Here is a 24,516-nt window from a genome sequence, read left to right on the forward strand (position 1 = left end):
GTAACTCCCTTCTTTGAAGGACTTAAGGATTTCTTTTCTTTTCTCTGTTGCTCTTTCATTTGCAAATTTCCATTGTGTGCTCTGCAGTTTATAGGGATTTGAGACCAGGGGCAATTCTCAGCTGTGAGTTTACATCTCTGGCTAGGCTATTGTGAAGATACTGTACGAAGATTATGGCCTTTCTCTTGAATCAATATGTAGCTACCCTCTGTGCTCCTTATTATCTGTTTAACTGCTGTGTTACATTTCCACTGCATTAATCTCAGACTCCATCTTAAAGTTTTATCGGGTAATTGAAAGATAACAAAGGCAGAAGTAAAGTTAATAGGATTTTAAAGTTAGAATATTTGAATCGCAACCTATTTCTGCTAGTGGTGGAATTGAGCATATGGGTGCATACATATAGGGCCAGATCTTCATCTTGGGTAAATCAGCACAACAGAGCTATGCTCGTTTGCACCAGATGAGGATCAGGCCCAAATTGTACCTTTTGTTAATTAAAAGCAAATATCTACACAAGGAATTCAGCACAATACATTTGGACTTTGTTTTAAAATACTTGGAAGTAAGAACAGTTAAGCAGTTGCTGCTGCGGTTTGACTTCAGAATATTTGTAATCCTTTTCCTTTTGAATACCCCAGCTTTTTGTTCTGGTATAATCATCTTCCTGGGTTGACACGTATACATTTTCAACTCTCATTTGAGTTTTACAAAAGGACCAATTCTTAATTCCATGAATCCAAATCAGGATTCAATACAACCCCCTTTGAGTCAGTTCCCAGCTTCCTACGAGTATCCTCAGTCCCCTTTACAGCAGTCTCTCTGTTTAGACACAAACTTTGGATGCTTTATTTCCTCTGAAAGCAAATGAAGGGATGCTCTGCTAGCGATTCTGACTTGCTGTTTATCAGTCCCCTCAAGTTCTTTTCCCAGTCCTCTTCCTGCATTTTCAATGTTTGTTCTATCCTCAAATGGCACAGAAAATGCCCTGATATTATTGCTGTTTATTATAGCACCCCCCACAGCATGCTCAATGCTTTCCAGCCCCTCAAGAATGGATGGACTCTTCCCTGAGGAGATCACATTCCAAGAGCAGACAGACAGACAGGTTAAGGGAAGGGGAACAAGAAATAGGGATTTTTATTTTAATAAAAGTCAGTTAGACTCACGGTAGGCAGCATGGCAGAAGTAGGTCTATGGGTGTGTCTACACTGGGGCTGGAGGTTTAAGTTCTAGCTTGCGTAGACATACCCACACTAGCTCCATGTGAGCTAGCATGCTGAATGTAGCAGCGTAGCCACGTGATAGGAATGGCAGGACTAGCTTGCCATCCAAGTACGTACCTAGGGTTTCAGACAGGATCATATGCAAGACGGCTAGCCACCCAGCCGTTTGCGCCACTGCAGCTACACTGCTATTTTTAGTGCAAGAGCTCCATCAGTACTAACACAGGTATGTCTACTGAAGTTGGAAATTACACCTTCAGTGTAGACAAAACCTGTAATGCAAATTTAAATGTGGACTGGGTAGAAGCTTTGCAGGTTAGCTCAGAAAGGTTATAATAAATACAAGGACCATGTGAAAGAAAGCATAGAGGTGATTGTGTACCCTCTCATTCAGTTATACAAACATTTTATGTACTCAGACTCAAAACCATATACAACTGTTCTATCACACATATAACAACTCATGAGTTTCCAGATCATCTGTCCATCCGAGGTGGGATTTTAGCCTCTTGATTTAGCATATGTCCTGATATCCATAGTGTAGGTAAGTGGCCCTGATAAGGTTAGCTGGATTACCCAGAGTATTATGGGATGGAGCTATGCATCACTCCTCCTTCACTTCCTGTTTAGTTAATGGCAGTTCTCCCTCCCCTCCACCCTGCACAGTAATGTGTTGTGATGCAGCAAAACAAAGCAGAAAGTTCCCAGCCTGCAGTCCTCTGAATAGGCTTATTTTTGTTGTTGTACTGAGTGGTCCTTTTCCAAAACATAGAATCTAAGTACCTGTGTATGGCTGTCCTGTTGTTCTCCCTACCAATTACCTTCTTTCTCTGGCAGCATGATACTTCAAGACCCTTGTCACTATTGGCTGACTATACCTCAAATTTACCAGTACAATTGCAAAAGGAGGTTTATGGCTGTTAATGTTACCTATCCCTCCTCTAGCCTCTCCTCCTGCCCCTCATAATCTGTGGAGACCCACCCCACACAGCTCTAGAGGAGGAGTTTCTGTAGGGCACCAGGGCAGAAGCATGAAATGCAGCTGGTACATCTCCCTTTTCAATTCCCCAATTTCTGATGGCTTTGGCTTTTCTCTCCTTGTGGAAGGACAGGGGAGACTATTGCCCACGGACTTTTTACAATGTCTGTATTTCATTCCAATGATTGGTTCAGATGACATTTTAATATTCTCTGATTTGTCCTCAGTCAGTTCCAGTGCTGGATTTATTGTGAAATGTGATAGTGAGAACAATTAAACATTTTAAAATTGAGAACGTACCTCATTTTCTACATATTTTAAATCAGGTAATGCCTGCTATTTCCCCTGCAAAATGCATTTTCTGCATCAAAGACACTAATCCAGCACCTTGAAGGCTAGAAAATTTATCAAGGACATGAGAATCTGAAATAATCAACTGCTTTTGGAGGAAAATCAGCCAAGTGCAGCCTAATGTGTATTTTATATCTCAGGTTAATCCATCTACCATTGTGAACCTTTAATCCTCAATCCCAAACTACATTAGGGACTGTTTGTAAAAATCCTTCAAAATAAGGATTATAAGGCCCAGCGTCAAATGCAGTCTCTGCTCTCAAATCCTTATGTTATTTGCAACATGAATGGATTAGAGTCCGTTAAATGTACCATAAATGAGATTCTTGATGGACTAGGTCACATTTTATTGGCCATTTAAATAGAAGTGGTTGGACTGCATTTCCCTGGGGTCATCAATATTTTAAACATGTTGTTGTACTTGATAGCATTCTGAAGAAATGTTTGTAACGTATTATAACATCATAGTCCAGCATGCTGCACATTGTGCCCATTCCTGAAGAGACAAGGTTATTTCCATCCAGGATGGGTGTATTAGGGACAGAAGGTTTGTTTTTTACCATCACATACTCTACGCCTTGTTGTTTTGTATAAAATAGGAAAACTAATTTCACAGAATTAACCTGAAAATCCTTTTTTGAATAATTCATTCTGGAACATCTGGCTGACTCATAGAGGCTTTGTTGCTGTGAGTAACTTTCAAGCCTAAATTGCTCTGAACATATCTGAATTTCCTTTGATTATTAATATGATGGACAGGTTTCACACTGGTCTGTGCCAACATGAAGTAGCTGTGTCAAATTACATTTATTCTGAATATGCCTAATGTTGCGTGAGCTACAAGTTGTCTTCTACTGAAAGCTTTATTTCCCTTTTCATTGAACTTGGGAATATAAACAATTTGGTACTCATGAGTAGCAGCTGGGTTGATTTACCAAAATCTGCATTAAGCCATTTCCTGGTTTCTTGTTTAGGTTCCTTGGATTTAGATGTTTGTTTCTAGTATAGAGTATATATTTTTTATTATTATTGTGCAGCAGCAGAATAAATCTGTGGTTTGCCTCAATTAGGCAGAGAAAAGTAATAGAGATTAAATGTACCAGTTTGGATATAATTTCATAAGCAAATCAATTTACAATACAAAGAATCATCTTCCCAAATCTGGAATAGAAGTCTGCCTTCTAAAACTGTGGTATGGAATGCTTTAAAATATCCTGCTGCAAAATGGTCACACTAGTGTGATACCTGATATTTAAAATCTTGCAATCATCATAGTACCTGTCTACAGGGCCGGTGCAAGGAAGTTTTGCACCCTAGGCGAAACTTCCACCTTGCGTCCCCCCCCCGCCCTGCCGCAGCCCCCCTCCCCCCCCCCCCCTTGAGGCGCCCCCCCCCATGGCAGCTACCCCCCTCCCCCGGGGAGCTGTGCGGCAGCTCCCCACCACAGCTCACCTCTGCTCTGCCTCCTCCCCGAGCACGCCGCCCCTGCTCTAATTCTCCTCCCCTCCCAGGCTTGCGGCGCCAAACAGCTGATTGGCGCTGCAAGCCTGGGAGGCGGGAGAAGTGGAGCGGCAACCGCGCACTTGGGGAGGGGGCATAGGAACGCTGTAAAAAAAAATTGGGGGCACCGCTTTTTGGCGCCCCCAAATCTTGGCGCCCTAGGCAACCGCCTAGTTTGCCTAAATGGTAGCACCGGCCCTGCCTGTCTATTGTATCTGTCCAAGTACATTTTACCACTAGAACTTCCTACCCATTTGTTATTGTATATTGAATTAAATTAAAAAATAAATTAAAAATTTAAAAATGAATGCTCTCTTCAAAAATATACAACATTCAAGTGGTACACAGCTCTGCGGCAATTACAGCTAAAGTTAATTAAAGCCCTGTCAAGTGAATGTGAGGCATGAGTGTGAAAGTTAATATATATTAACAGGAGCTTTTGAAGATTTCTTATGAATTAAATTGCAATATCAGCTTCTTATTATGGCATATGTATTATATAGTCCGTACGGGCTACATTGTGGCATAGTCTGAAGGTTGCTTTAGAAACCGATTTAAACTGGTGCAGTAGTTGTGTGTAGACCAGGCCTAAAGAATCCATGTAGCAGGTAGGGGTTGGGGAGTGTGGAGGAATTAAAGAGCCCCCTGCACCTTTGCACAAGGCTGCCTGGACTATCACAGAAGCGTAGGGACTGCTACTGAGTAACTCCCCTGCAGGAGCAGCTTGTCAGAAAGGCAGTGCTCCAGGTCATACATCATTAGTACGCTTGAGAATTCTGCCACATTCCCCTCATCCCATTCCCTCACCCCCAACCCATATGGCCCTGGAGAGCTGACTCTGAGGCAGAATGCCTTCCATGTTCCCCTCGGGGTGGTAGGTCCACACATCCTCCCTTACAATGGCACAGTCTAGCTCTCTGTACTTGTGACTTTTGTGACAATCACAGCCGCAATAAAAGGTTATAAATGTTATTAATTTAGGCTCTGACCCCGCAAAGATTGATGCACATATTTAATTTAAAGTTAATGGGGCTACTCACATGCTTGAAATTAGGTAGATGCATAAATATTTCCTGGAGCATGGCCTATATGGTGCCCTGAGGGTACCCTGTACTTGTATTAGAGGGAATCGCATGAACAGACCAGACTATAGGACTAAACGGAGGCTGAGTGGCTTTACTGGGAAAGGATAGTGAATGAGATGGCCTATAAATACAGTTACCGAGGGCAGCGAATAAAAAAAATTATGTTACTAAAGTTAAGAAAGTTTCCCCTTCAAACACACCAGGGTACTATCCAGACTAATGAGTAGCTGTGTCACCTCCATGTTGTAATCTGGGGTGCCCTTTACAATGCCCTGCTGCTGTCGCCTTCAGTCTGGACTGCTCACAAACAGCCTCCAGCATTAAGTCATTCCCAGCTATGTCTGTGTGTGCTGCAGCCAGCCAGCCAGCCAGCCAGCCAGCCAGCCACACCTTGGCTCTTGCCAGCCTGGGTTATGCTTCAGGGTGACCCCAACACACTCCCAGTCCCAGATTTCCCCCCAGAAACGTATGTCCTGTACTGCCCAACCCTCTCCTGGACAATACAAATTTATATAGGTCCATTATTCCTTTTAGGGGGAAAATATACACACAACTTGTTACCCTAAATAGAGTCACCCAGACACTTCAACTTGAACACACTGGATTAGACAAAAACAGTAAACCAAGTTTATTAAGAGAGATTATAAGTGACTACAAGTAATGAGGCATAAAACTCAGAAATGGTTATATGAAAAATAAAGATAAAATGCTTACTGGTGCCTAACTTAACAAACTATATTAGATTCAAAGCCAAGTTTTCTCAGCACATGCTTTCAGCAGTCTTACTGACCAAACTCTTTAGGACAGAACCACTCTCACAGAGTCCAATAGATGCTTCCGTTGGCTCTTCAGATGCAGTGAATGTTATGGGCAGGGAGAGAGGGGTCTGTTTGTCCCTCCTTCCTTCTAGTTTCATTCCTCCTTTTGAAAAATCTCTCCAGCTGAGACCTAGGAGACAGAGTCTATGTCAGGGGTGGCCAAACCATGGCTCATGAGCCACATGTGGCTCTTTTACAGTTAAAGTGCGGCTCGCAAAGCTCCCCACGCCCTCCCCTGCCATTCTCTACCTACCAGACTGAGGGGGGGGGGCTCAGGGCTTCAGCCCGCAGGAGGCGCCTGCCAGGGCTCGGGGCTTCAGCAGGAGCAGGGCTGAAGCCCTGAAAACCCCCTCCCCACAGGTCAGAAGCCCCTAGCCCCACCACCCCACAGCAGGGCTGAAGCCCCGAGTCCCGGAAGTTGCGTCCTGGCTCTCAAACTTCTGAAGATTGTGAGTAAGTTTGGCCATCCCTGGTCTATGTGGAAGGAGATTCCCTGCTGTTTTTTTACACCTGTTTGAACTTCCTTTGTCTTCCCTTCCTGCTCAATGACTATTTACTGTTTAAATGCAAATTAAGGCAAGTACACATTCCTTTGTTTAGGACAGAACTGTTTAACAAATTGTGTGGGCAGGGCTCTGGGGTTTGGGACATGTGTTGCTAACACCATTCAGGAGCATGGGCGTCAGGTTTGTATAATTTTTGGTGGTGCCCAGAACAGGTCCAAATAGAGCCGTCCCGTCCATAGGTCAGACCGGGGCAACCGCCCCAGGCCCCGTACTTTGGGGGGGCCCCAAGCTTCAGGGGGACGCGGGGTCCAGGGCGCCGGCAGCAGCAAGCGACCCGGCCCCAGTCCACCCTGATCCGCTCCACCCCGCCGGCTCCCGGCGTCGCTTGGGGGAGGGGACAGAAGCCGGAAAGAGGTGGGCACTTTGGGGAAGCATTGGAATGGGGGGAGGAAGGGGGCGGAGCAGGGGCGGGGGTTTGGGTGAAGGGGTGGAGTGGGGGTGGGGGTGGGGGCGGAAGAGGGGCAGACTGTGGCCGGGTTGCTCACTGCTGCTGGCACCAGGTCTCCCGCTAACCCCCCAGGCCGCCCTGGACCCCACGTCCCCCTGAAATGCGGGGGCAGGGCCCTATGCGTGGGACGGCTCTGAAAATATAAGCCCAAACATTGGTGGAGCCAGGCCCACCTTCCTGCATATTGGTGGAGCATGGGCACCACGGTCCTATATAACTCGCCACCTATGTTCAGGGGAATCTGATAACTTAACATACAATGTTGCCACACAGATTTTACGAGGCCAATACTGACCAGAAAATAATGAGTTTTTAAATGATAACTCGCAAGGCATACTTTGTACAAACATTATTACAGTTGTGTGTAAGGTGTGAATACAGGGGTATATTCTCTCCCACCCCATCAGTTTAATTTTAAAATGCAACAGTTCAGTCATTGTAATGGACTAAATTAAGAGCAGGGCCGGCTCCAGGCACCAGCCGAGCAAGCTTGTGCTTGGGGCAGCAGATTCTAAGGGGCGGCATTCCCTCCAATCTTATTGGCTGCCCAATTTTTTTTTAAACTTATTTATTTATTTTGCTTTGCTGCTCCGGCCGCCCTGCGCCCAGTGTTTTTTTTTTTTTTTTTTTTGCTTTGCCTCCGGGTCTGGCCCCCCTGTGCCCTGAGAGGTTTGGGGGTTTTTTTGTTTTGCCTCTGCGTCCGGCTGCCCTGCGCCCTGGGAGGTTTGGGGGTTGTTGTTGGTTGTTGTTTTTTTGCTTGAGGCAGCAAAAAAGTCAGAGCTGGCCCTGATTAAGAGGTAGCTTACCAACTTGAAAAATGTAAACATTTTAAAATATGTCTTAATAAAGTGTACAGTCTTGGGTGGGAGATTGAAGGAGCATGGGCCAACTGGCTAGAACATGTAACAGTACTCACCACAGTTGTGGATAATGACCAATGCCATGTGACTGGAGAAAACGTATGTCATGTGACTGGTGCCAAAAAACAAAGATCCATCCTTTACTAACAAATGCTGTCCTTCTGCATGTTTGCCTAGTGGCACATGCTTCTAAAAGACTGACTATAATGCAAAAGAACTATGCTGAGACTGGGAAAGTGATGCTAGCAATTGTTCTTATTTATGAGTGGTTTTACAAATGTGTTTATGGAGAGAAATAGGTCAGAGTAGATACAGACCATAAACCTTCAGAAGCCATATTACAGAACCCTTCTGCAAAGTACCACCTAGATTTCAGAAAATTGCGAAACTACTCATTAAATGTGAAATACTGGCCCAATAAAGAGCTTCTTATACCAGGCATGCTTTCAAGAGTACCTATAAACAGTGAAAGCAAGAAGCTGCAGGAAGGGGAATTTGAACTAAATGTAATTCAAGTACTACCCATTTCCAAAACAAAATTTGATAAGAAATGCAAAATGTCCCAACTTTGCAAGAGGTTGAAAGACTCATTCTAGATGCAAGCTAACAAAAAAAGTCAAGGTACCACTACATTATTGCGACTATTGAGATGAAGTTGCTGCATATATAAAAATATTGTGTCACAATAGTACAGTGGTTCCCAAACTTGTTCCGCTGCTTGTGCAGGGAAAGCCCCTGGCGGGCTGGGCCGGTTTGTTTACCTGCCCCCTCCACAGGTCCGGCCGATCGGGGCTCCCAATGGCCGCGGTTTGCTGCTCCAGGCCAATGGGAGCTGCTGAAAGCGGCGCGGTCCGAGGGACGTACTGGCCACCGCTTCCAGCAGCTCCCATTGGCCTGGAGCAGCAACCCGCAGCTAGTGGGAGCTGCGATCGGACGAACCTGCAGACGCGGCAGGTAAACAAACCGGCCCGGACCACCAGGGGCTTTCCCCGCACAAGCGGCGGAACAAGTTTGGGAACCACTGCAATAGTACATAGTATGAGGTCAGAAATGTTAAATATAATCTACATTGCATCATAAGAAGCACAAGAATAGAACTCAAGGTATCCAGTATTGATCAAAAATATAAGAACTCGAATAGGATTCTAGCCAGGCATGAAGGCTGTAATTAAAGATAAGTATCCAAATGTGAAATCTGCAATATATCCAGGGAACAGAATGTGAAAGAATCTCGGAAAACATATAAGATTCCTGATCACCTTTAAGCTGTGGGAGGCGTAGTGTGAATTAAAGACTTAACAACTTGAATACTTATATCCACACTTAGCATTGTTAGAATATGGCAGCACACTTCACAATGCTTTGTTAGGATAATCAGTTCAGAGAATCATAGGCAGAAGGACAAAATCTATAGTAGAAGCTTCTAACAAGCTTCTTCAACCAAAGACAATTAACCCTGAATATTTACAAAAGAGCTGTATGCCAGAAAAAACTAGAACAATGAAATATGACAAGAATGCCAAATAATTACTCTATAACAAGTGGAAGAGAATGTTAGATTTCAAACAGGAAGTATTGATGCCATCTGTACCAAGGTTATATACGTTGTCATGACCACCTCTTAGGACCATCTCTATAGGAGAACATAAAGATGCTTAAACAAAATCAAGAACTATAGGTGTCTTTCTGAGGGCACCCAGAATGCTTAGCAGCACTCTTGTGCTTCTCACATTTTAGAATAAATGTATGCTAACAGTGGGAAAATACAGAGCTGAACAGGGGCTAGAAACAGTGAGGAAGTGATGCACTCAGTTCTAAAGCAGACGGTTAACTGTGTCCCTCACACTGACACCTGCATTATCAGAGTAGTAACAGTATTCTGAGTCTCTTGGTTGGAGAATATCTTGACCTGTGTACACAACTTGCAAAACCAAAGGAAATAAATAAGGGATAACAGGTTAGCACAGAGAATTGGTAATTGGAAATGGTTCTGGTCTCCTTTACTCTCTTTGTTGAATTCAGTGGAGTTACACCAGTCCAGTCTGTTACCAGGTGTAACAGAGATCAGACTCAGGCCCAGAGAATTTCACCACTAAGTTTCTGATTCATAAAAGCATAGGTTGTTAGTGGACCGACATAGGCAGGAAGGCTTGTGCTGCCCATACTGCCTCTCTTTTGTGGGAACACAGAGAACTTTGACCAGCAGCTTTCATGAGCACTAAACTCACATGCAAACAAATTAAAGGAGAAACGAGACCTTCATGAATAGCCAAGTTCAACTCAGGACACTTTCTGCTGATGACCAGGATTTTATGATGGAGGCAGGTTCCTTTCACACTGAATTGCTCCAGCTGAGGGAAGATGGAGCAGTGCAGTGTGGCAGCTGCGTAGAGCTGGATAAACCTACTGTTGTAGGTGGTTACCTACAAGCAAAACACAGAAAGGAAAATAAAACTGGTATCTCACCAAGATGCTATAGAAGAGTATAAGATTTGTGAACCCCAACAAGTCTAATGTAACTATGGCTTGGTCTGCAAACAGCTTTTATACAGTATAACTATGTCAGTTAAGAGTGTGATTTTTTTTTTAACTGATATACTTATACTGGTAGAAAGCCTAGTATGGATGCAGTTATACCTGTATAAAGATGCCTTATACCAGCATAGCTTATTCCCCTTCCCATCTGAGGATACCTACAGTGGTATAAAACACTTTTACACTGGTATAACTGTGTCCACACTAGGAGGGTTGTACCACTTCACCATGCCAGTATAGTTAAAGTGGTACAACGTTCTAGTCTAGACAAGTCACCATTGCAAATGTTTCAAATTGGAGAAATTCTTAATTCATTGCTGGCAGTTTGATTTGAAAATATATTGTGGCCTCCAATTCACTTTGCACCTAAAAGTTGGATACATTCAAAAAGAATGCTTTATTAACGGATTTTCAAGTCACTGTAGTGGTTGTGAATCTAGTTAAAGAGCAGTACCAGTGCTGTGACAGTCCCAACATCAGTTTAATGAGGTGCCAACTTAAAAAACAGTAGTGGTAACAATGTAACTGCGGCAGTATTAAACGATTGTTTGAAGTGTTGTTGTAATAGTGTTGGTCCAGGATATGAGAGAGAGACAAAGTAGGTGAGATAATAGCTTTGTGTAGCTCAAAAGCTTGTACCTTCCACCAACAGAAGTTAGTCCAATAAAAAGATATTACCTCACCCGCCTTGTCTCTAGCACTATTAAATGGGTAGCCACAACGACAGACAACATCCAGCTCCAGTCACCACGTGTTGAATCATAAAAGGCAGCTGTGTCTGGTCTGGCTTTTGACTCTGAGGATACAGTTGCAGAACAAAAACAATCCCAACAAACCAAATCTTGAGCTGTTGCAAAAAAACACCACTAACTGTTCGAAACCCTTCCCTATAATAATAAATAAATAAACAAACCTGAATCTGCTAAAAGAAAAGAGTTTTCAAGGTTTGCAGGCGAGATCCTCAGGTAGTAAAATTAACATAGGTCCATTGAAATCAATGGATATAGTCTGATTTACACCAGCTGAGGACCAATCCCCACAAGATTAACCAGAGCTTAATCATAGTTACCTGATACTTAAAATATATGCATCCTCCTACTCTTCTCTCCAGTCTACGCAAAATAGCGGTCAGACCTTCTTCTACCACCATCCTACTGCATTACTTCCCTCCTTGAATCTCTGCACTGGCTTTTCCTCTCCTCACACATTAAGTTCTACTTGCTCGTTCTCACCTTTAGGGCCCTGACATTTGAGTGCCAGACTTTGCAACCTTAATAATCATAACATAGTTTCTCGTGTGTAGTATAGATATATTTTGTTGACTGTTTTTGGTATTGTAGTTGGATAAAACTAAAAAAATAACTAATTTTCTACTTTGGGTAGAAGAAGAGACAGACAACCAAATTGCCAGTAAGTAATTCTATTTTTTCCCTATACAAATATGTGTGGAGATTTAGGAAATCACAAATTATTGCTGAAAGTAACTTTCTTCAACAGCACCAAAAGTGCTCTTGAACTGACTAATACTATCCATAATATGAATTGGCTTTAGAGTAATTCTTGGAGTAATGAGACCGACAGGCCATATCCATCTTCTTCATCATGTAAAATGATTTTAAAGTATTATTTGGCAATACTTTTACAACTCAGTTATTTTTGGCAAGCCTTTCAGCAAAGTTTTCCATTCTCAGCCAAGGTTAATGTAATCAAGTCCTCTCTTTCATCCCTTCTGAAAATACATGGAATTAGAAAAAAATTGGAGGACTTTGGAGCATCATAATGGTTTTTCTGACTCATTTTCCTACATATTCATAATTGACTCCTTTACTTTATTCTGTTGTGAGGGCCTACCTGAGTCTATTGGCATCAGTTTAAGTTGAGTCAATTTCCCAATAGGACAAATCAAAGGTTTGAATTAGCGCTGTTGTGATGAGATCCCTCCCGGGGTGCAGCCTGGGACCGGGATGCAGCCTGGGACTGTGCCCTCTGAACTCTCCCCAGCCTGGGCTGTCTCTCACAATGCCTTGCTAGCCCTCCAGGAGCTGTGATCACTCAGCACAACTGCATATGGTACCCCACACCCAGCTAAATTGCATGAATGCTCCCAGAGCCACTCATGAATCACACAGAGAAAGGCACCAGCCAAATCCTCTTCAGTTCCCAGCGCTGTACACCAGGAATATACCGTCTTGCACTGCTCAAGATGGGCAGTGCAAATTTATTATTTGGTTCACCACTTCAACAATGAAAAGTGGACATACACCAGCCTTTGCCAACCTGAGCAGATTTGCCCCACACTTCATACAAACTCATTGGTAAAGATAAACAAATGTATTGACTATAAAAGGTAGATTTTAAGTGATATTAAGTGATAGGCAAAAAGAGTGGTTACCAAAAGAAAAGTAAATATAAGCACGCAGTCTAAACTCTCAACCCTATTAGACTGGGCAACATCTAGATTAAGCAGTTTTTCTCACCCCACTGGATATTGCAGTCCTTAATATACAGGTTTGTTCCTTAAACCTGGGCCAGTCTCCTCTGTTTGAGTCTTGTCTTCTTCTCAGTGTCTTAATTGCTTGCACCGAAGGTGGGGGCAGGAGAAGGGCCCAGTATGTGTCCACTCTGACTGTTTTATACCCTCAGTCCATGTGCTTGGGGAGCACAAGTCCAGGCATGTGTGGGGGGCATTTCCAAGAAGGGTTGAGCAATTCCCCTGGTGTGGCCTCATGCAGGTGAGTCTCACTGGACAGCCTGTTTGAGTATCGTTCCCAGCAGTCCTTTAATTCAAAGCGATGCCACTTACCCCAGTGGCTGGTAGGGGCACTCAGGCCGTCCTGCTACTCCGGGTTCCAGCCCGGAACCTTTCAATCAATGGCCGAGGTTTGCACGGTCCTAAACCTTGCTGCCATTTCCCTGGGCTGCTTCCTAGTCTACCTCTATATAGGCTTTTTCTCCACCACTCCTCTGGGGAAACTTTCCTTCCTGGCCTGGATCCCAGGGCTTCTACTCTCCCCCTGGGTTTCCTTCTTTCCCTGTCTAAGTCCAGAGAGTGACTGCCACCTTCTACACTGAAGCCCTCTTCTGCCCTCACTTCCTGACCTTATACCAGCCCTGCCTGCTCCTGACTAGCTGGGCTCCATCTTCAATAAGTGCTTGCCTATCTAGCCAAACTCTCCTATCAGGTTACTTAACCCATTCTAAGCCACATTGCTAAGGATAGAACAAGAAGCAATGGGCTTAAACTGCAGCAAGGGAGGTCTAGGTTGGACATTAGGAAAAAGTTCCTAACTGTCAGGGTGGTTAAACACTGGAATAAATTGCCTAGGGAGGTTGTGGAATCTCCATCTCTGGAGATATTTAAGAGTAGGTTAGATAAATGTCTATCAGGGATGGTCTAGACAGTATTTGGTCCTGCCATGCGGGCAGGGGACTGGACTCGATGACCTCTCAAGGTCCCTTCCAGTCCTAGAATCTATGAATCTATGAATCTCTTTCTGGGCTAATGTGGGTTGAACACCTCATCACAAAATCATTCAAATTTCACATGACCCCCATCAGTACTCATTACCTTGTATTTGTCAACATTGAATTTCATCTATCACACTGCCGATCCACTTTCCTTTGTTAAGTCCCTCTGAAATTCTTCTTATTCTTCTCTAGTCTTGTCTAAGTCAAATGGTTTTGTGTCATCTGCAAATTTTGCCACCTCAAAAGTCTGTATGTGGGTAGGTGAAGGCACCCATTATTACTGTTTTCTTAAGCTGTTTTTCAATTTCTCCATGTAAACCAGATGGAATTAAATTTTACTTGGAGATTATGAGTTCATTTGAGCCTGAATTGCAAAGCAAAACTCATAAGATGCAATCTCATGTGAATAAAAACAGAAAATAACCACATGTACCCATGCAGAGAAAATGGCTGACTTTCACACAGAAACTTGGGGATAGATACTTACCAATCTGCTGGGAAGTATGTTCTATCTGTATTTATTTAGTATGTGCCGGGGAAAGTTTTAAGGACAACAAATGGAAATGTCCCCAAAGTCCATATAACAACTTGATTTTGGGTGGAGGGAGTTGTGCTTGGACGCAGCTACCATCTTGCCCTCCATGCACACACATTCTATCCCCTCTTTTCTTAGGCTTGAGGATATAGCCAGCTTATTACTACATATTTCTAGTTAAGCAAAGCATTAAATCCTGTGTTCTAAGTTTACTGAAACTAACTATTCTTCACCCATCCAACAGCATAGGTGTCTTCTCTCCAAAAGAGGGAATTAGTTTCTTGTGAAGCCATTACAACTAATCTGACCATGCTATTAGAGACTATAAAAATGATTAAAACTGTACAAAGAACTCTTGTCCAGCTGTTAGCTGATTTATCCACTAAACCATGAGCAATTCTTAGCATAAAAGTGTAATTGGCCTGTTGAGGTTTCAGACTTGAATTACCCACAGGTTTACCGTAAGATGATTGGAATGCAGTATTCCATATGGTGAAGCACTTGGCTGCTAGGATAGTCTGGAAATATATAACAATAATAATAACCTTGGCTCGTAAGAATCAGGTTGGAGATTAGGAAGAAAACTTTGGTAAAGATAAAGAACTTAAATAGCCGTTTGTTATTTTTTTCGTCTGAAATACTATGAAAGTGACAATCTTGGTGGTTCATAAACACATGTCCTGCTATGTGTCATTAGGCAACTGAACATTTTGATTGCTTTGTTATCAGACCTGATAATATGATTAAGTCAAAGTTTCTGCATTTGCTTTTGTGCATTTTCACATACATGATACATTGTTCTAGCTTAACTGTAATAAATGAAAAGAACATTCAGTAACATAAAGGACATCTCTATCTTGCAAAGGAAAGCTAGTATCTGTGAATCAAATCTTAGTAAACCACATATTTTTATTTTTTTAAATCTCATGTACATATTTACTATAAAGTCATCATTCAAATCATGCTAGCATTTCCTTCTGAATCCTGTGAAGTGTTTGATTTGTCCTAGAGTTCTCAGCTAGTGTACTGTTTCTGTACATACAATATTATATTTGTGTAGAAGCTCTCCATAGCAACTAATGAGCTCCTGAGGGTAAGAAAAGAAATAAAGCTCAAGTTTGATTTACAAAAATGAAGCAGTCATTTTCCATTTTTAGTACTGAATTTGAAATGATTCACAATTCAGCTGCATTGTCATTAGATTCCTGTACAACTGACATGGAAAACTTAAGCTAACCCTTAAACAACCCTACTGTGCTCTTAGAGAACTACATTAGCAGCCTCCATACATGCTATATGTGGAGCAGTATTTGTGCCGTGTGCCTTCATTTTTCTATGAATAGGGGATACCTCTTGCAAGCTACATGAGCAGTACTGAGGAGTGGAGTGTCTAAGCTGAGCTGTAGTAAGGAGTTCACTGTCAGCGATGTTAGGGCTATTTCATTACTACTCCTCCTCCAGGATATAATAGCAGCCATTTAATTTTATGTTTGCTCTGCATCTGCCTTGTCCTTGTTCCATCATACATTTTTTTCATCTGTTTGTTATTTGAATTCTGAAACTACAAAATGGAATCAGAGTCAAAGTAGAACAGGAAAGTAGACAGGAGGTATTCCAGAGAATGTCCTGTTTGTGATACCTAATGGCACATCGTATCTGATAGCTGCAAAGGATGTCTTTCTGTAAAGCACTGTGTTTTTGCAGAATGGGGTAGGAGCTAAGGTAGTTGCTTTTGCTCTTTTTAGGAAAGGGAAAAAAATAAAAATGTATTAAATTGATTGTAGTCAGGGGCAGCTCCAGGCACCAGCGCAGCAAGCGCGTGCCTGGGGCGGCAAGCCATGGGGGGCGGCCTGCCGGTTGCCGTGAGGACGGCAGTCAGGCTGCCTTCGGCGGCATGCATGCGGGAGGTCCGCTGGTCCCGTGGTTTCGGCAGCAATTTGGCGGCAGGTACGCCGAAGGCGCAGGCCCAGCGGATCTCCCGCAGGCATGCCGCCGAAGGCTGCCTGACTGCCGTGCTTGGGGCGGCAAAATACATAGAGCCGCCCCTGATTGTAGTCCCTGAGTTTTACTAGTGATCATCTTATTATCTTGATTGTTGTAATCTCTTCAGAACTCTCTCCCCCACTCCAGGCAATGAGCCCGTATCACCCTCTTTTGCCTTTTCCAGAGTCTCATCTTTCTCTATATCCCTTCTGCATCAGAATCTAGAACTATCCACTCTTTGTTGCTCTCCATGACTTTGGTGTATCCAAAAGATTTCCTATGTAAGGTAAAATTTAGGATTCCTTCTGAGAGACAAACTTAGAAATTGTGAATGGAAAAAAACAAAGATCTAGCCAGTTCTCCTTCTCTTTTTGGCAAGTGTGTCTTGCTACTCAACAAACATACATACACTTAGGATTCCAAGCATATATCCATCCTTGCTGTAAATGCATCACAAACTGTACTACTTTCCAGTCACCATTCTCATGAGAAAAATCTCTTAGCTTTAATTTTCTCTTCTGCTGCTCTCATTTGTGACTATGTATTATCCTCCGGCACTGCAAATAGAACTTTTAATTTCCTACTATAGATTTATCTGCAAGTATCTGAAAACTACAGTAAAATCTTCCCTTTTCCAGCCTCCATTTATATGTGATAAACTTGTTGAAATACTACAGGGAAGGTTGCTAGTAATACCTAAGCTAGATAGATAGGTTCTTTATTTCTTGAGCCTTTCCTCCTACGGCAAAACAGCCCTTTCGTATCACAAACCAATCTCCTTTCCTTCTGAAACTTCTCTAAACCCTGGATAACCTTTTCTATAGTGTGTGATCTAAACTGTATGCAATATTCCACTTGTGACCCTACATATACTCTCTTTGAATTTGAAACATGGTCTGTTATTTATCCAATTTATGATCCTGTTGGATTCCTTTACCAACATTATGCATCATGATTCTGCCTTCATTGTATTACTCAGAAGCAAAATCCATTTATTTTCTCTCATCCATTTCATGAATATTTAACTTCCCCACACACCCATACCAGCCTATATATAACACATCAACCATTTCCAAACAATGAAAATCATGTCCCAGTTACCTACTCTATGAAAATTTCATCTTTTACCTCACTAGAAACGTTGTGCTGTTCTCCTTTTTGTTTTTGAATGAATGTATACATTCGTCCAATGATAATTTTCATCATTTTAGACTACAAATACAGTTTTATTGGGATTTCCCCCTGAAAAACTGCATGAGGTCTTGACCAAATAGTCCCAAAGAAAGTTTAAAAAAAGACAAAAAAAACAAAATAAACTAAGACACTGGAGTGGGACACAGGCGGTCTGGACTCAGTTCCTGACTCTGTCACAGCCTTCATGTGTGATGTTGAGTAAGTCATGTGGTCTCTCTGTGCCTCAGTTCCCCATTTGTAAAATGGAAATAATGCTTCATTTCTCCCACCATTTGGTGTTGTTTATTTAGATTGTAAGCTCTTCAGGGCAGGGACTCTTACTGCTTTATATAGCCCCTTGCACAGTGGGGCTCTGATCTCTGTTGGGGTCTCTGGGCACTAATATAATACAACAAAATAATAATACATACACTTCTGGTGGCCCTCATCACCTGCAATAGCCTGTCTTTCTGTGGGGAAAGGCTAGCACCCTGAGAAAGAAGAACATCAGGGTTCAGGGCTGAGTCCACTTTTGGCACCAGTGACAGCTTTGTTTTTATTGAACAGATTTTCTTCAGGCCCAGGCCTGCAGGAATGCCATCAGAATGAACAAAGTCTTTCAGCCATGCAGAAAGCCAGTTTTAATACAGGTAATTAAAAATGGATGTTAGGTTCTGTTAAAATTCCATTTGAATTTACAAACTCCATTGTGGGTTTTATGAAAACACTACAATGCAGGTTTCTAATTTTGCTTGTTTTGTTGGCACTGGCAATTCTATTGTTTAATTCAATTTCTATTGTGCCCATCAAAGCATTCAAAAGACAGAATACTTGGATGAATAAAGTTTGTGTAATTTCCTGAAATTCAAATTAAAAATATCTTTCTATCCCTACAGTTTTAGCAACATGGTAATACCCTTTGATTAATGATTTTTTTCCTGTTTCTTCAAGAAACTTTCTCCAATTTCCTTGTCAAACGCTGCTGATCATCTTAGAATATCAGAAAAGGCAAAGTTAATAAATTGCACATAGTAAATTCAACTGTGCTGAAACCATTATCACCAGAAATTCCTTACCCCCCTCCCCCCCCACCCCCCGCACACACACACTCTTTTGTTATTAGTCACTTCAGCCTGTCCTTGCCGCAAGCTAAGTAAGAAAATGTCAAAGATTTTTCATCTCCGAGATCTGATGAAGTTATACCCAGTTTCTTCCTTCTGAAGCCTAGGCCTTGTGTGTGTATTTGTGTTTAGTGTTCCTGTGAATTGATGAGGAAGGCTTTCTAGTTTAGCTGCTTCACTTTAAGTAGAACTAGGAATTAAGACATGCTGTGTTTGCCAATATCTCCTGGTATTCTTCCAGAAGCATATGAAACCAAGCATTTCCTGAACTGAATCTGTAGCATGTTAATATCTAGTTATTTGTGTAATTATAGAACTGATAACCAAACCCCAAAGAGTTTGGAGGTTTGGTTTGGTCCTGAGGAGAATAAAGAAGATAAAGGATTATCTGAAATGTTGTCATACTTAGAGTAGTGGCATCGATTTAGCGGGTCTGGTGAAGACATGCTAAATCGATGGCAGAGTGCTCTCCCGGCGACTTCAGTACTCCACCTGAACGAGAGGCAGAAGCTATGTTGTAACTTACGTAACTTAACTAGTGTAACTTAGATTGACTTACAGAGTTAGTGTAGACAAGGTCTAAGTCTAAAAAACACTCTGGCTGGCACAAATAAGATAATTGTGCATACAACTCCACCCTTTGTTTTCCTTGGCTATTCAGACTGTAAGCTCTTCAGGGCAGGGGACTGTATGAGTGTGTATAGCAGTTAGCACAATGGGAACCTGATCTTTGTTGGATGCTACTGTAATGCAAATTATTAACTATTATACTGTTGCCAAATGTAGACTTGTAAATGGCGATGACAACTGTGAGCTATAGACAGCCGCAACTGAAGGGGACTGGAAAAACAGAAGCATGAAGTCAAGACACTGTTAAAAAAGAACAGGAGAAAATAGGTGGAAAATGAAAAGGAGGTTACTCGAGAGGGAAAGATAACTAATAAATGATTCAAGCACACAAGGATCAAGAGGTCAGTGCAGGATATGGTAGGGCCTCTTCTAGGAAAGAAGGGTAATTTACTGATGTAAGAGATACACTAGAAGTGCAAAAACACCAAAATGAATCCTTTATCTCCGTGACCGTTTTTTGGGAAGGATGGGGAAAGATGCCAGGAACAGACATAAATTTCCCATGGGGGGAAAGGGGGAGGGGAAGAGGGAGAGAATAAAAATTCAGGCCATAAAGGGAGATCAAAATAGATTCTACGATATTTCACTGTGAACATGTCACATGATTTTTTTTTTAGCTATGATGGAAAAATTAGGCAATGTAATAGTAATTATATATAATATGAAGATATATTATCTTGAGTATGAGATAGCAAATAATTCTTAAAATGCAGTTCTAGTGTAAAGAGCAATTGTGTGATAAACAGCACCTTCCTACTCCAGAGATCTGTGCACAAAGATAAGATTGTAGTGTTTATTATTACAGTACCCCCTCTGCACTCCATCCCATGAATGCATAAAAATTGGCACTTGGGTCCCCTGCAATTTCTCCAAAATGATTTTTGACTGATCTATTTCTCTTTAATTTTTTTTGCATTGCTCTTTATTCTCACTTTAAAAATCTCCCCTCTTTCAGTAGTCCAAGGTGTGAGCATCTGTTTATTTCTTGAAAGAGAAAATCAGGTTTGATCATGAGGCACGTTTTCTCTCACGCACTAAATAACAAAATCTCTGCAGTAGGCCCGAAGGGGGAAAGTTTTAAAAAAGATCACTTTCAAAAGAATGAAATACGGCCTTTTCAAGGCTTTGGTTCAAGTACTTATCAGTAAGGAGCACTCCAGAAACCTTTTATCCCATCAAAGCACATGTCCTTCTCCTTCACTGATGGAGCTATAGAGAAAAGGCCATGCATAAATTGTGTTGCTGTGGCATAAATAATAAAGATGAAGACAACTGATTATTTTAAAAATCTGCCACAAATACAATTAGCTGAGTCCACTGCTGGGTTTCTACTTATGTTTCGACTAGAGAAATGTTTCACTGCAGTGTCTACTAGTGAAATGCTTATAAGTTTCAGAAAGGACAGCAGGCTGCTGTTGCCAGCACAAAAAATAAAGATGACCGGCTTTTCCATATCAAGACACTTTCCTGTCATGTTTTTACAATCAGTGTTTGACTTAAAAAAGAAAAATCTTTTCCCACTTAGTATGGCTGAGAGAGCAGGTGCTCTTATGAAAAAAAATCATTTTTTGTGCCTAATATCAACCATATGCTGGCCCCTGAAATGAGAAAAACTAAAGAGTGCAGTAAATTAAAATATGCTTATCCCACTCAGGCTCATGGACCTTTGAAGTCAAGCGATGAGTCGGTTGTAGCAGTGGAGTCTTACAAATACCAGAGGGCAAAACTGTGGTGGATCAATGGTGTGGTTTGAATGGGGAAACAGTGAAGCACTGAAGCAGCAGTGCCTGGGGGCTGGTATGCTGGGAAGCAGCTCTTGATGCTCCCTGTGGTGCTGTTCTACTGACAGATGTATAGAAGGGAGGGGCCATGGCTGTGCCATGGCGCCACACAGATCTGACCTTCCCACACACCCTGAGCTCCTCAATATATCCAACAAAAGGAGAATAGGGCAGTTTGTGTCTTCTATACCTTGTAATGGACTACGGTGCTATCCAAAGCCCAGTGAAGTCAATGGAAAGATCCCCACTGATTTCAATGGGCTTTGGATCAAGCGCCACACAGGCGGAGACATAATTACGTAAGAACGACCATATTAGGTCAGACGAATGATCCATCTACCCCACTATCCTGTCTTCCAACAGTGGTCAATGCCAGGAGCTTCAGAGGGAATGAACAGAACAGGCAATCATCGAGTGATCCATCCCGTATTGTCCACTCCCACCTTCTGGCAAATAGTCCAGGGACACCCAGAGCATGGGGTTGCATCCTTGACCACCTTGGCTAATAGCCATTGATAGACCTATCCTCCATGAACTTTTCTAGTTCTTTTTTGAACCCAGTTATAGTTTTGGCCTTCACAACATCCTCTGGTAACAAGTTCCACAGGTTGACTGGGCATTGTGTGAAGAAATACTTCCTTTTCTTGGTTTTAAACCTGCGACCTATTAATTTCATTTGGTGACCTCTAGTTCTTGTGTTATGAGAACGAGTAAATAACACTTCAATATTCACTTTCTCCACACCAGTCACAATTTTATAGACCTGTATCATATGCCCCCTTAGTCATCTAATTTCCAAACTGAAAAGTGTCAGTCTTTTTAATCTCTCCTTATATGGAAGCTGTTCCATACCCGTAATCATTTTTGTTGCCCTTCTCTGTATCTTTTCCAATTCTAAGATATCTTTTTTGAGCTGCGGTGACCAGAACTTGAAGTATTTGAGGTGTGGAGATACTATGGATTTATATAGTAGCATTGTGATATTTTCTGTCTTATTATCTATCACTTTCCTAATGATTCCTAACATTCTCTTTTTACTACTTTTTTGAATATTAGGCCCACAGTATTTTGAAACAAACATTATTACTGTTAGGAACCTATGGTTATGTAGTTTGGTGTTTCCCAAATGGCAGGTCCTTATCCACCAGGTGGGTCACAGGAAGGTTCTGGATGTGTCGCTGGGCCCTAGGCAAATATACGCTTCTCCTGGGCCAGTACAGAGGGGAGGCCCTGGGATGAAATGTGTTGGAAAGCAAATCCACCCTGTACTCACCCTGCAGCGGCAGCTCCTGTCCCGCGGGTCTGCTCCCAGTTCCCTCCTCCAAACATTGCAACCTGGCACACACTCACAGCTCCACTCACTCAAATTTGCCTTGGCTACCCCTCTGTCACCTCTCTTGATATTCACCCCTTCTTGTCAACTGTTGAGAATAGGCCACTTCCACCTTAATTGATTTGGCCTTGTTAGCATTGACCCCCCACCACCACTTGGTAAGGCAACTCCCATCTTTTCATGTGCTGTAATATTTATACTGCTTACTGTATTTTTCACTCCATGCATCTGATGAAGTGGGTTTTCGCCCATGAAAGCTTATGCCCAAATAAATTTGTTAGTCTCTAAGGTGCCACAAGGACTCCTTGTTGTTTTCACTCTCATAGTGTTGCTTTGGGTGACATGTCTAATGTTGGCATCTCCCATGCTTTATATATGCCTCTTCCCTATTTCACTGTTGGACATAAGTGAAAAAGAAATTGCAATGTTGCCATCAATGGCTGGTCTTTCTGTCCCTGTCCCTCTAGCTTCCATAGTCTACGTTATGTGACAATAATAAAGTGAAGTGTCTAGACACTTGTTTTTATCTTTCCCAGTGGGTATTATGATCCTTTCTTATAAGCTATATTTAGTGATCCATTTTGCTAAGAACCATTACAGTTCATATTAAATATCCTTAAACTTTATACATATTCATAGATTAAATTAAAAGTCAATGTAGTGCTGTGGAAAATTACAGATTAACATTCCTGAATTTCTCTATTTATCCACAGATCAGGGACAACGTAAACAGTGGCAGTTCAAGCTCCCCTCACATCCTTCCATCTGCTTGCCCCAAGACTGATCCAAAGGACTACTTGTAGGGTGAACAGGTAGGTCACTCTCCATGCATTTTCCTTAGCACCTGTGCTAAGGCATTCAAAAAGAATTCCAGAGAATGCTAATCCTGGGGATGGAGAAGCACTTCTCATCATGCGTCTACTTATCGGAAACAATCGTTATCATTTCTGAGCCTTGTTGGCCTTTTTGATGAAAAATGATACCAGTTGTGACACTGGCATTATCAAAGTCCAATAAAAGGCTTCTTTAAGTTATTGTGTTTTAAAAGGTAACATATAGAGGAAAGTATTAAAATACACAATTAAGCATAAAAAATAATGTTAATTGAATGAACGTGTGAAACCAAACAAATGGCATAACAAAAACAGCTCATTCAATGACAGAAAAACAAACAAGAAATGATAACAAAACTCTCAGTAAGGTTTGGTCTACACGAGCAACGTATGTTGGTATGACTACATTGCTCAGGGAGGTGACAAAATCCACCTCCCTGAGTGACGTAGTTATACCGACTTGACACCCCCCCGCACTCCCTCCGGTGTTGACAGTGCTATGCCTACAAGAGGGCTTCTCCCATCGACATAGCTATCATCTTTTGTGGTGGTGGATTAACTATGCCAATGGGAGAAGCTCTCCCATCAGCACAGGTAGTGTCTTCACTAAGCACTGCAAGGGTGCAGTCAGCTGTAAGTGCTGTAAGTATAGCCAAGCCCTAAATGTTAAAGGACAGTCGTTTGTGACCACTTTCCCTCCAAAGCTAATCCTGACTAACCATCAAAGACCTTTGGCATTTAATAGTTGAATGGCACTGTTCACATTCTAAAAGGTTCTCGGCTAGGTGGCTTGAGTGGTCAAAAAGCCCATTAGGATAAGGTTAAAATCAGCAATGGACAAACTGCAAAAGATTTAGAATTTGGGTTCTGTCCAGATAAACACCTAATAGTCTGGAGGATTATCCAAAGCTTATCAAAAACCCCTTGAGTTTGCAAAATTTAGCTGGAAATCTCACAGGAACACGTTTTTCTCATGCTATTTCCAGCTAAATATTACAGACTTGATTTGGATGAGCTTCAGATGATCCAAACTTATGGGTGCTAATCCAAATTGAACTGAACCTCTAACCTTTGGAGGGTTTCCTGACACTATCAACACTTCCGAATGGCAAAATAAAGAGAGAACCAAAAATGAAACAGCCAAGGAATTAAGAGATAAAGAAAGAAAGCCACATAGTAAATAGAAAAGTGCCATAAAAGCAAAAAGGAAAACATATTGCCTCCTTGAGCAGAATTTACCAGTAGCATCATGTAAAGAAACAACTTAATCAGTTTTTGATTTATAGAGCTG

The sequence above is a fragment of the Terrapene carolina genome, unplaced genomic scaffold (assembly GCF_002925995.2).
Source record: "Terrapene carolina triunguis isolate 2854851 unplaced genomic scaffold, T_m_triunguis-2.0 Scaffold21, whole genome shotgun sequence".
Classification (NCBI taxonomy): Eukaryota; Metazoa; Chordata; order Testudines; family Emydidae; genus Terrapene; species Terrapene triunguis.